The 12209-nt window shown below is 46.2% G+C and overlaps 1 long non-coding RNA gene across 2 annotated transcripts; it reads left to right on the top strand.

The window, feature by feature from the left end:
- The first annotated feature begins 5748 nt into the window (after positions 1-5748).
- LOC135808936 (uncharacterized) lies at positions 5749-12209 on the top strand. 2 transcript variants are annotated; one of them, XR_010552145.1, is made up of 4 exons: positions 5749-6190; positions 9596-9697; positions 10533-10677; positions 11386-12204. It is a non-coding gene; the product is annotated as an uncharacterized LOC135808936 (long non-coding RNA). The 2 variants fall into 2 exon arrangements; XR_010552144.1 differs by having other exon boundaries at positions 9596-10677; positions 11386-12209.

Genomic DNA, 12209 nt, shown 5'->3' with positions numbered 1-12209 from the left:
AGACGTGGACGTGTTCAGTCCACGTACGTCAGTCACACGACAGCCCGCCGAAAAAAAGTTACGGTCGGGCTGAAAAATGTACGGTCGGTCGGGTGAGTCGAACCACAGACCTTCTTCAGTGTGGCCTAAAGACAACTGAAAACCAGAACACATGCAACTGCCAACATGCATGTAACAGCGACTGCAAGCCAGAACTACAGACTCCGCGCAGGGAGGAACAGGGGAAACGGAGGTAACGCTTCCGACTCCGAGAGCTTCGAATAGCAGCGGACAACACAATACACCAACCTTGCGTGTCACCTTGCGCTACCGCAAACGGACACCTATGGATGCACAGTACTGTACTGTACAGCACAGACTCAGTGCATGCACGGTGTAATAACTGGAGTACATGTAAACCGACAACGGTCACCTTGCACCCTATGCAGTAAGTTACAGAGGCGGTGCCAACAAAAGAGCAGGGTTCGTGTATCGTGCACACTCCAATGGCACAGCAGAAAATGTTCTCACCAATAGCCACTGCTAGCTGTTTTGTCATCTTGCTGTGCCAAATGATGCAGTATAGACGCGCCAAGCAGAAATGGACTGCTTATGAGCGTGAACAGGCTGGATGGGGTGACTGATGGACTGTCGGAGTTGGCGAACCACAGAAATCGTGTCGCATCTCTGTATGCTGGGTTGGCACTGATTTGTAAAATGGCCTTCTCAGTATCGCAGGTCATGACGATTGGTGGCAAGCAAAATCGTAGAACAATGATGAATTGCCTAATGGCTAGGTCGTTGTTAGTAAGATTGCCTGAATCCTGGATGTCAACTCAGTCTAGGTCCCACAGATCTGGGATGGTGCAGGAGTCGGAAGTTGCATCAGTTAGAGAAACGATAGCTGGCATGGCTGCTCATCGGCATAGCTGAGTGCTTGGAGTGACGTGTTCGGCCAGTCACCACAAAACCGACTGTGGTAGGTAGAAACTGTAGTCCTGGCGGAAGTCCTCTGGTGCTCCCCGTCATAAATTCCCAGAGGAAATCTGCACCGATCAAGATGACTGACTATCTTACAGTCAATGGCGATACTGGTTGATGCTGCACTAGCTGCTGTTGCGCCAGATGCTGGTACCTCGTCAGCCACAGGCTGATCAGCTACTATGTTGGTCCTGCTGTCAGATTTCTGTTGAGATTCAGGGCAGATCGTGACATGATGGTGACTCTGATTGGTGACCCATGCGAGAACACACATTACACTTGCGGGTGGCCTTGCACTGAGTTGACCGGTGCCCTGTGCGCAAACACACAAAGCAACGCTTCTGTTCAATCAGTTATTCTTTCCACTGTGCTACTGTTGTGTATTTCGTGCAGCTCTTGTCCAGGTGAGATCCGCCGCAGAATGCACACCCTCTCATACTGCTGGCATTCCAGTTACCATCAGACCGCTTCCTTCACGTGAACTTGCATGCGCCTGTTACCAGTGCACCTGCAGAATAGTGAGTGACATCTTCTGCTGTAGTACCGCCTGTGTTTGTGCGGCGCAGAAAGGCGTCTTGCATGATAACGCTTCAGTGCTGTTCTGAAGTCGTTCAGTTTCCATTGTGTCCCTGCATCTGAAAAGCCTCGCGATTCTTCGTCGTCAGGTTGCGATTCGTCCAGTTGAATCAGCGTTCGTCATGATCCGTATCTTGGTCACAGCACCATGTGATGATCTGGTGACATCAGACGGATATAATACACAAGAGACAATTGTGATATTTACTTCAGATACATAATCTAAATAAGGCCGAGTAAAAAAAATTACTAGATGATCGTCCTTTTTTTTGGAAAAATCGGGGAGGGCGGGAGGATTTTATTTTTATTTTTTTACTTTTTACCCTCTCATGCACACAGTGTACACAACAACATCAAGGTTTTTTTTCTCTTTTTTTCTTTTTTTTTCTTTTTTTCTTTTTCTTTCTTCAGCAGATCGATACTGACGTTGTGATATACTAGTAGTATGTGGTCCATATAGTAAAGAAAGTATTAAACAAAGCGTGCACATGTTTCCTGCATCCGCGATCGGTAAAAAACCAACGATTTCGGCAAAAACTCACGATTTAAAAAATAAAATATTTCTTGGGGCGCTGACAAAAACTGGGGCGGACGGGGACGATCATCTAGCTTTTTTTTTTACTTGGCCTAAAAGGGGGTTTGTCAACCGACAACCGCTCTATTTAGTTGCTATTCACTCTTTAGATGAAAATTCTTTTATTAATTATGTCGAAAAATTATGCGGTTGTCAGTTGACAACCCCCCTTTTATTTACAATGCAGTTGCGTGATGTCCACCACTTTCTGTGCATAATCTAAGAGTTCTAAAGCAGCCACTGACTTCCAACTATCAAGGGAAAGCAAGCCCAAGCGCAGGAGAACCGTGCAGCGCGGGTACGTGACATATATCGTAGTAGAGCTGGCAGGCAGGGCATGATCAGGGGTTCAGGCCCTGCCTGTAAGCGCTCTGATTGGCTCAAACCCTGGCAACAATCACGTGACATGTCTGAAAGTACAAGTAGTTGCGATTTATGCTGAAGTTCAAACTGATGGAACACGTGCAGCGCTACACCATGAACCGTGTGGAAACAAAAAGAAGTAGCAGGGGCGTAGCAGACGCTCCGGCCGGACCACTTTTTCGCCCGACCACGACCACCATAGTAAAACAATGCCAAAAGTGCCCAGAATGCAGGATTTTGTACCCTAATTTCAAAAAAATTAGGGGGGAGATCTCCCCGAACCCTCCCCCCCCCCCCCCCGGCCGGACCACCGCCAACGGCGGTGCTACGCGCCTGAGTAGAGGAGACACGGGATAACAGACATGAACTCAGGGGCAAACTGATAACTGTGAAACGTGAATGCATGCAGTATATGGAGACAAAACAAAGTCACAGAATTCAGTACGTAACAAGTACTACACACTAACCTCGTACATGTGAATGTCACGACACCATATGAATTAGCTCTTACACCCCACTTATGTTTCAGTCACGGTAAGAGTACACATGCGTACTTACGTTGACTCTATTTTATCTGACTTGTCCAACACCATTGTTGTGAGCCTTCGGCACTTGGGAATACACAGGACAGATAAGATAGCAGCAAGAGCATCTCCCCGCTCTGTGAACACAGCTCAGACGCCATGCTTCATGAGTGTGTGCCCATGGAATACAAGGACACAACAGACTTAGTGCAGCTAACGAAATGGATGAATGGTCGACGGCCTGAGTGTTCTCCTTCCTCGATGAACACTAACAGTCACCATATACCATGCTTGATGTTTCAAGCACCATCGGCGCAGGCCACGTTTTTCGGCACCGACGATTTGTTCGTCCACCAAGTCGAAACAAATGTTTCTCACTTGAACACTCCGTAGAGCTGCCGCTGTTGTGCCAAGGCCCATTGGCGCATGGTGTGTATACTCCAAATCTACATGTATGATGATGGGCCACTGCTGACGTTTCTGCTCTTGGACAGTGCAACGCCGCATGAAGATATGTTGTGGCTCCACAACCGCTGAGAACGCTAGTGTGCGTCCATGGAATACTAAAACACAATAGGCGCAGCGCAGCTAACGCCCACTTGGATGAATCAGACGACAGTGGTGGTGAGTGCATTCTCCTTCCTCGGTGAACACTGCTGGTCACCCCGTTTGATGATCCACCAAACACCATCGGTGCAGGCCGCGTTTTTCGGAACCAGCCATTTATTCGTCCACCGACAATTGAAATTAATGTTTCGCACTTGAACACTCTGTAGAGCTGTCGCTGTCGTGACAAGGCCGTGTATACTCCAAATCTACACGTAGGATGAAGAGTAACAGTTACTGCTGATAATGAAGTTTGCGCTCGTGGACAATACAACGCTGTGTGAAGTAAATTGTGGCTCCACAATCGCTCTGAATGCTAATGTGTGTCCATGGAATACTAAAACACAATAGGCGCGGTGCAGCTAACGCCCAACGTGGATGAAACGGACAACAGCAGCGGCTAGAGCGTTCTCCTTCCTCGGTGAACACTGCTACAAGACATTATGCTTGATGATTCACCAAACACCATCGTTGGGGGCCAAGTTTTCCGGCACCACTGCGAGTTGTTCGTCCACCAACTAACTTTGAGTCATTCTTCAACACTTCGTAGAGCAGCCGCGCAAGGCCTTTCCTTCGCGTTAGGGTAGCGATCCTTCCTAGATGATATCGCTATTCATTGTTACTTTTTACTACAATGAGTAGTGTTTCTCCGAAAATAAAGTCAGCTGCCATTAGCATTACGCATTCTGTGCGCCTAGGCCTAGCGCCTGGACTTGTAAAATTAATTTTGCAAGTCTTCAATCTGACAATCATGTTTGCATGTACACGCTATCCAGCCATGTGGCGTGAACAGATTGCTTGACGTGAAAGGTAGCGAGTCGAGTCGAGTCGTACGCGCGCGCTCGCGGACGTGTCTGACACGTGAAACGAAAAGGATTTTTTTGGCGGGTAGTCGGCAAAAATTAAAGGGGAAGTTAAGGCAAAAATTAAAATTTCACCAGTTGTAGTCTTCGGGGTGCTGAGTCGAATGGTCGTGGTCCGAGGAAGCTGAGACGCTCCCTTCTTACTTGAATCCCAATCGAACTCGCGCACTTCCACCGAAACTGGGTGACTGCGCCCTACTAGATGGGGATTTGTATGCAAAATGTCACTAAAAGCGCCGTTTCGTTCTTATAAAAGCACGGATGACCGCGATTGGCCCATATGTTGTAGTCTTTTGGACGCCGAGTCGACTGGTTTTGGTCCGAAAAGGCTGCGATGCAGCGTTCCTCCTTTATTCCCAATCGAACATGCTTGAAGAAGCGGTCACGTGCTCCTGGGTGCCCAAATCACCTGGTCACCACGCCAGCAGGCGACAACTTTCACACCAAGGTTCAACTCGAGTTCAACTCGAGTGACAGGACTGCACCCAAAAAAGGTCAAACAGGCTAGTAAGTTGTACCCTGCAGGCACGGTGACCAGGTGACTGGCGTACGCAGGAGCACGTGACCGCTTGTTCAACCATGTTCGATTGGGAATAAAGGAGGAACGCTGCATCGCAGCCTTTTCGGACCAAAACCAGTCGACTCAGCGTCCAAAAGACTACAACATATGGGCCAATCGCGGTCATCCGTGCTTTTATAAGAACGAAACGGCGCTTTTAGTGACATTTTGCATACAAATCCCCATCTAGTAGGGCGCAGTCACCCAGTTTCGGTGGAAGTACGCGAGTTCGATTGGGATTCAAGTAGGAAGGGAAAGTCTCAGCTTCCTCGGACCACGACCATTCGACTCAGCACCCCGAAGACTACAACTGGTGAAATTTTAATTTTTGCCTTAACTTCCCCTTTAAGTGACGGTCCCTTTAGTCCTTCGCCCCTGAAACGAACATGATTCATTTGGGGGGAGGGGGTGCGAGCCAAAATCGCAAGTCGACCGACACTGTACATAATTATGACATGTACATGCATGCGATTTTCGTCGTCCAGCATAGCAAGCTGTGTTCGTTTCAGAGGGAGGGCTAGGGGAGGGGGTCCAAGTACGAAATGAACGATGTTCGTTTCAGGGACGACAGAAAACTTTTGCGACGACCCCTTAGGCAAACATTTGTTTTATCAGTGTTCTTCCTAACGAGGTTTCACTGTAGACTAGTGTAGTACATACATGACGTGTATGGGAAACCACGGAGCAGTGGTGACGACGGCCCGGTGCGAAGCTTGAGCGCCATCCGGGGCCGGGTGTAGTTATCATGGTTATTCTGCACTGCAGCCTTGTGCAGGTGAGTTGTTACAACATCTCCCCCCAACTGGCCCAAGTCTGTTTGTAACAGTAGCTACCGTAGCTCATTCGGAAGAGTGTCTCATCCTGGCAGAAGTCTATTTCCTTCTGTCGAATTATTTTAGTAGTGAAGTCATGAATTCAGGAGGGCTAGGTGAATTCTTGGACGAATGCTACTTTCAGACATCAGTAGTGGCAGGCGGAAATGTTTTGTTTGCATTGCTGCGAAGTAATAATTATTATTAGTTGCTTAGTGCAGGAGTACGAGTACATGCACTCAGAGTGCAGAGGAACGGTGCAACCTGAGACTGTGATTCCAGATTCGATGGCTTTTGTAGACTTACGATTACACTCTGCAGCGAATCGCCTCCTTGTTCCTCGAATATGACAGGTAAGGTGCTTGATGGGTTATGACTGAATATTGAACATTGTTTTAACTTGCTCAGAAAATCGTGCACCATCACCGTTTTTATTGCATGTGCACAATACATGTACAATGTAGTTATTCTGGGTGGTGCTGTATGAATTTGTGAGCAAGAGTATGGACTACAGTGGAGTCGTAAATAACTCTTTAGAAAATTGTTTGGCTTGCAGAGTTAGATAAAGTTCTAGTTGAAAGGGAAAAAAACAGAAAATCGAGAAATGAGTAAGTAGGGTGCGGGGGTCTGCGCCCTAATGGGAAATACTGTCGCACACTACTACTGGAGCTGCTGGATTTATCATACTTAGGGTACCCTGACAATGTCACTTACCGATGCTATAGCCCGGTTTAAAAGTACTTTGTTGTTAGATACTTGAAGTACACTTCATTGCAATCGGTTTTGGATGGTCGTTCTGCTGATGAGACCTTAGGAAGCCAAAACGGCTATTTGTCCAGAGATTGAGCATTACCCTTGCTCACGTTGGCTGAGCACCTTTTTTCCGGTTAGCGCAAAGCTGCCTATAACCAGTTGATGCAAAGCTCACCGTGTTTCTCACAGTCAGACATCTCTTACTTTGTGATGCTTTGAGCCGATTCTGAAAAGGCCTGAAGGGGGGGGGGGGGTTCGAACTTGATAATAAATCATTTGTTTTATTCATCCACTTTCTGATGGTAACACCCAGTGTAAACAGAGGGAACCATGCAGGGAATAGCCTGGGATACGTTTGAAGTCGTTCGCAGCTACATGTACATGTACCGTATTTCTCCGGTTGTAAGTATACCTTTTACGACTAAAAATAGAAGGAGAAAGGGTGGGGGTCGACTTACAACCGGGATTCGATTTATAACCGGGAACTATCAGCATCTTTAAAAAAAAGACCTTCACTGCATGCACGAGTGCACCATGTGTACACATTTTGGCCAGTTTATTGGCCTTTTCCAAGGATTGGGACATTATACCCTCCAATTAGGAATGTTTACATGTTGATGTGTTAGTAGCAGGGAGTAGTTAGTAGGGCTTCGTTGGGTGATAACTTTAAAAAGCAGAATTGAGACCTCTGGACACTGGACTGGGGGGTCGACTTACAACACACGGTAAAATATGGTAAGTGTACAGCCACAGCAGTTGGGCATTGTTTGGACACACAGTGGAGTTAGTTGCCTGGTTGCCACATGTCAGACATGATTGTCATGAACTTGTCAGCCTATGCTAGTGGAGTGTAATCCAACCTTTGCATCAATAAATCCAAAAAAGCACAAATAAATGAACATAGCACTTGGGAATTTTCACATCACTGCCACCAATGTATTATACATACTACATACTGTGTATTACAGGGAAATTCTGTAGAAATTTCACACAAATTCAAGCAAATTCTCCAACTGTTCTCCCGTTAGGCAAAAAGCTTTTGTCCACTTATCACCCTTCGCATTGTTTGCACAATGTGCTTGCTGGCACTAGTCTGTACCTTGGTGCCTTGCGTCGTACCCGCCACAGTATGCATTGTACGTGCCATCTTGCGTCTTATATTAGTAATATTTTACTATGCCTTCCCTGCTGCACTGTCGTGTGAACATCGTGGCTCTCTTTTGGAGTTGTTGCCAACACTGCAGCACGTGAAGATGGGTGTGTCCTAACAGCAGCTGCTTTGTTATGGACACAGATATCTCATGTACACATATTATACATGTACAGTGCAAGCTACATCACTGCTAGTGTGCAATCCAGTGCTAGTGTGCAATCCAGTGCTAGTGTGCAATCCAGTGCCAGTGTGCAATCCAGTGCTAGTGTGCAATCCAGTGCTACAGTCAGTTTCAAAAAGATTAGCAATCCTGGCGATCGCCCGCGGAGTTTGCCGTCTTACCGTATGCGCGGTCGAGAGCTGGCTGGAAAAACTCACTGTGAACTCGAAGAAATATTCCGCGCGAAAGCAGGAAAAATGACAACTCAATCACGTCAGTACATGTACGTCTGGTTTACAACAAACGAGTTCTTCCTCGTATCGATATGGAGTCAGAGAGGACATGTCGAAAGTGTGGTAAATGTTGACGAGCGGGATGGGTCCCAATTCGTTTCGTGCCCAATTTCTTTGAGCTGCGATGCAATTTACTCTCACGATGTGACGAAAACGACATCGACACAGACTCATTCCCAACGCCATGACTTGGCAAAGCTATCCGTGTGACTTCGACGACATTTTGAGAAAAGCAGACGCCTGTGAAAGCTGATAGAAGACGGCGTTGACTCCTAAATTCAAATAAATTGGCGATCTTGAAATACTAAAATAATTCTCAAAGAGAAATCGATCGACCGATGTGACGTTGTATTCAACAACACGTAGCTACAGCGCAATGACTTCCGTGTTCACTCACACCGTTTCAGTGTTGTGGGTGTGTTCACATGGCGTGAACCAGTCAAGTGTCCGACAGTAAGTATTAGTTCGGCAGGAAACGCGAGCTCCAACAACAAGTCGTTTGGCGCAGCCACCTTCTTCTTTGGCTTGTACTTTTTGTACCAGCGTGATCACCAAAACAATGCAAAAAAAGTTTAACTTGAAGATAGTTTGGGATTTGAACTCACAACTTTATGGTCAGCAGACAGCATTCATAACCACAAGGCCAAAAAGGAAAGGATAAATCGTGGGTTTTGATAAAAAATCGATACTGACATCCAGGGCAAATCGTAAACCACGGGAAAAGGCCGGAAACCTGGCCGAAATTCTAACTCCTTAACGGCTGGTCCAATTGTTCCGAAACCTCCACAGAACAATTTGCCATGTCCTAACAAGCCATTCTATGTACTTTGTTGTCCAATTTTCCCTTATCTTCATACTTTTTAAGACCAAAACCTGATTGCTAATCTTTTTGAAATGGACTATAGTGTGTAATCCAGTGCTAGTGTGCAATCCAGTGCCAGTGTGCAATCCAGTGCTAGTGTGTAATCCAGTGCTAGCGTGCAATCCAGTGCTAGTGTGCAATCCAGTGCCAGTGTGCAATCCAGTGCTAGTGTGTAATCCAGTGCCAGTGTGCAATCCAGTGCCAGTGTGCAATCCAGTGCTAGTGTGTAATCCAGTGCTAGTGTGCAATCCAGTGCTAGTGACACCAATAACGTGGTGCTTGTTACACTGTCACGGTGAAACTCGTCGCCATGTTCATACCAGTATTCTATACACTAGTACTCACTGAACACTGAACAACTTCAGTTCCGTCTTTCTTTGTCAAGGCATCTGATTACGTTTGCCAGCCTGCCTTAATCACTGCATTCCTGTGCTCACGAGGGAGTCCCCCCCCCTTTCTTCTCATTTTGTTCGGGTACTTGTATGGCTTGCTGATGGTGTACATGCTTGGCTTGGCATGTTCATCTTTGTTTTGCAGGATGGCTGGGGCAGAGTTATGCATTTGGACTCCCGGACGGATACCATTGATGCTGCCGATCCTTTGTCTGCACCTTTTTCCTTGCTCACTGACTGCACTGTGGTGAGCCCATAAGTACTGTTGTGGACATTGAAATCCGGTGAAATGACCGGGGCGGGCGCCCTGACTGCCTTAGCTCATACATGCACTGTATTTCACGTACAAAACTGAAAAAATGGACCAGCAGTGCCCAGAGCTGCAAGGTCAGCTCCCAGTGGCCGCTTGAGTGACGTCTAAACGGATTTCAATGTACACGACAGTAGGACAATTTTCAAGTCTACCCAAAGTCTTGGGACTGCAGGGCGTGTCAGCCATTGGGCAGTTCCATAGTCAATTCAGTCATCTTTCCAAGGTGTCTGTTGAATCTCTCTCCCCTGTGTCGTGACCAATTAATGGCGATGAGCAAGGAAGAGTGTGTGTAAGAAAAAAAAGTTTCCGTGTGGGGTAGGGTGTGTGTGTGTGCGTTTGTGCGTGTGTGTGCTTGTGTGTACATGCATGCGTTTTGATGCGATGAGTGTACCGATCCACGCCCATCACCACCGATAAACTATTAATTGATTGAAAGTGTGCTGTAGCTTCCTTGCTTGACATCACACTTAATGCATTGAATGAGGGGCTATGCAGCAAGCTTAAAATGTAGGCGTGCAATCATAAGGCTTGAGGAGGTTGTTCGCCCCTGATGCAATGGTGTGTATTCAGTTACATCTCATCAATGGTCCAACTGCTGATCTCCTGAAGTAGCAATGAATGGTAACACGGTACAGGTTTACAGGCTAATATTGTATCTTCATCCCAGTGAAATATCCCGTGTGCCCACAAGTAACTGACATGCTAAATTGATACCGTGCAAGTTCTGGTGGTGCTGTTGATTGTGTTTAAGCTGGTGGTTTACTTTCAGTTGATGGCATAGGTCTGGACTATTTTCATGCACATTGTGGCCACGGAGTTCATCCACAGAACACTTGTGCCCACCGCACTCAGGGATAGAGCTGCAGCTCCGATGGCGGTAGGAGGTGAGAGCAACAGTGCAAAGGCGATTGATGGTAAGCAAATACACTATGCAACTTCCATGTCTTTTTTCTTGATTACAAGATCAGTGCACGGCGTGGTACAAAATCAGCGTTCAGCAAATCTGTTCTTCTTGGCTTGCTGATGGCTGAACTCTTGTTGTTTCTGCATGAGGAAGGAGAAACAAGCTGATAGATTCTACTGGAGAAGAAAATGAAAAATTTCTGCACGAGTAAAGAGAAACAAGCTGACAGATTCTACTGGAGAAGAAAATGAAAATTTTCTGCATGAGGAAGGAGAAACAAGCTGACAGACTGGAGTAGAAAATGATAAATTTCTGCATGATGAAGGAGAAACAAGCTGACAGATTCTACTGGACAAGAAAATGAAAAATTTCTGGCCATCCCAAACCCCGACCACCATCCCCTCCTGGAATGATTACTTATATAGCCTATCCTGGTTGTGGACTTCACACCTGAAATGTGATGAGAGTTCAGCAAGTGTTTCTCCTTCCTCATGCAGAAACAAGAAGAGTTCTGCTGATGTTTCTGCTCTTATTGTTTCTTCATGAGGACGGAGAAACAAACAGGGAAGGAGAAACAAGCCGGAAAATTCTACTGGAGAAGAAAATCTAAATTATCCGCATTTTTCTCCATTACGTTGCGTAGTACAAAATCAGAGTTCAGCAAGTGTTTTCTTCTTGGCCTCCTGTTGACTGAACTCTTGTTGTTTCTGCATTTTAGGATGGAGAAACAATCCGGAAAATTCTACCGGAGAAGAAATTTAAAGCCATTTCCATCCCAATGTTATTTTTCTTAGTCTATGTGAATTATCTGACGGGCATATTGCCTGTAGCGGTGTGAATCAAATATCTGAGGTTGTAAGCTCCCCGAGATCTCCTGTGAACACTAGGCATATTCACAAGATCTGATCTCATGAAACAACAACGTTTTATTATGTTGGTAATATGGAGACTATAACCCCACCCTTCTATAATTTGCCTGCCACAAATTACCTATTGGCTGACTGGAAGCTTACACAAGTGCAGCTATTCTTGGTCCAGTTTGCCCAGATAGCTTTAGGTTCAGTTTAGCTTTAGGTTCAGTTTCACCCACCCCCATAATTTGTTTTTCATGTATGCTACGCCCATCTTTTAGCTGTTTGACTGGAATGCATGAAGTACTGTCCCAGTGAAGCTTCCCTCTGCAACCTGTGTACTCAAACGTGTGAGCAGTAAATACCTATAATCTTGGCATTGCGTATTGGTAGACTGTAAGACAGGACTGTCTGCGAAGCTGGTCTCAGAATCCTGTCAGTGTAGAATCCAGCCAAACTAAGTTTTTATAGAAGATTTTTTGTTTTACTTATCCGTCCCAAATCCAAACCACGACCACCATCCCCACTCAGATTAATTGCCTTTATTAGACTGTCCTGGAACAGTGGATTGCACGACTGGTATTCATATCTGGGAACCAGTATCAGCCGATAAAGTCATTCACATCCAGCTGTGTCTATCGCCTACAGTTCCAAAGAAGTTCGGTGGCTCTGGTGGGGAGAACTGCAGTAT

This window comes from Sycon ciliatum, chromosome 2 (assembly GCF_964019385.1).
Source record: "Sycon ciliatum chromosome 2, ocSycCili1.1, whole genome shotgun sequence".
Classification (NCBI taxonomy): domain Eukaryota; kingdom Metazoa; phylum Porifera; class Calcarea; order Leucosolenida; family Sycettidae; genus Sycon; species Sycon ciliatum.
Note: the sequence above shows the minus strand (reverse complement) of the source record. Positions and strands in the feature narration are given on the sequence as shown.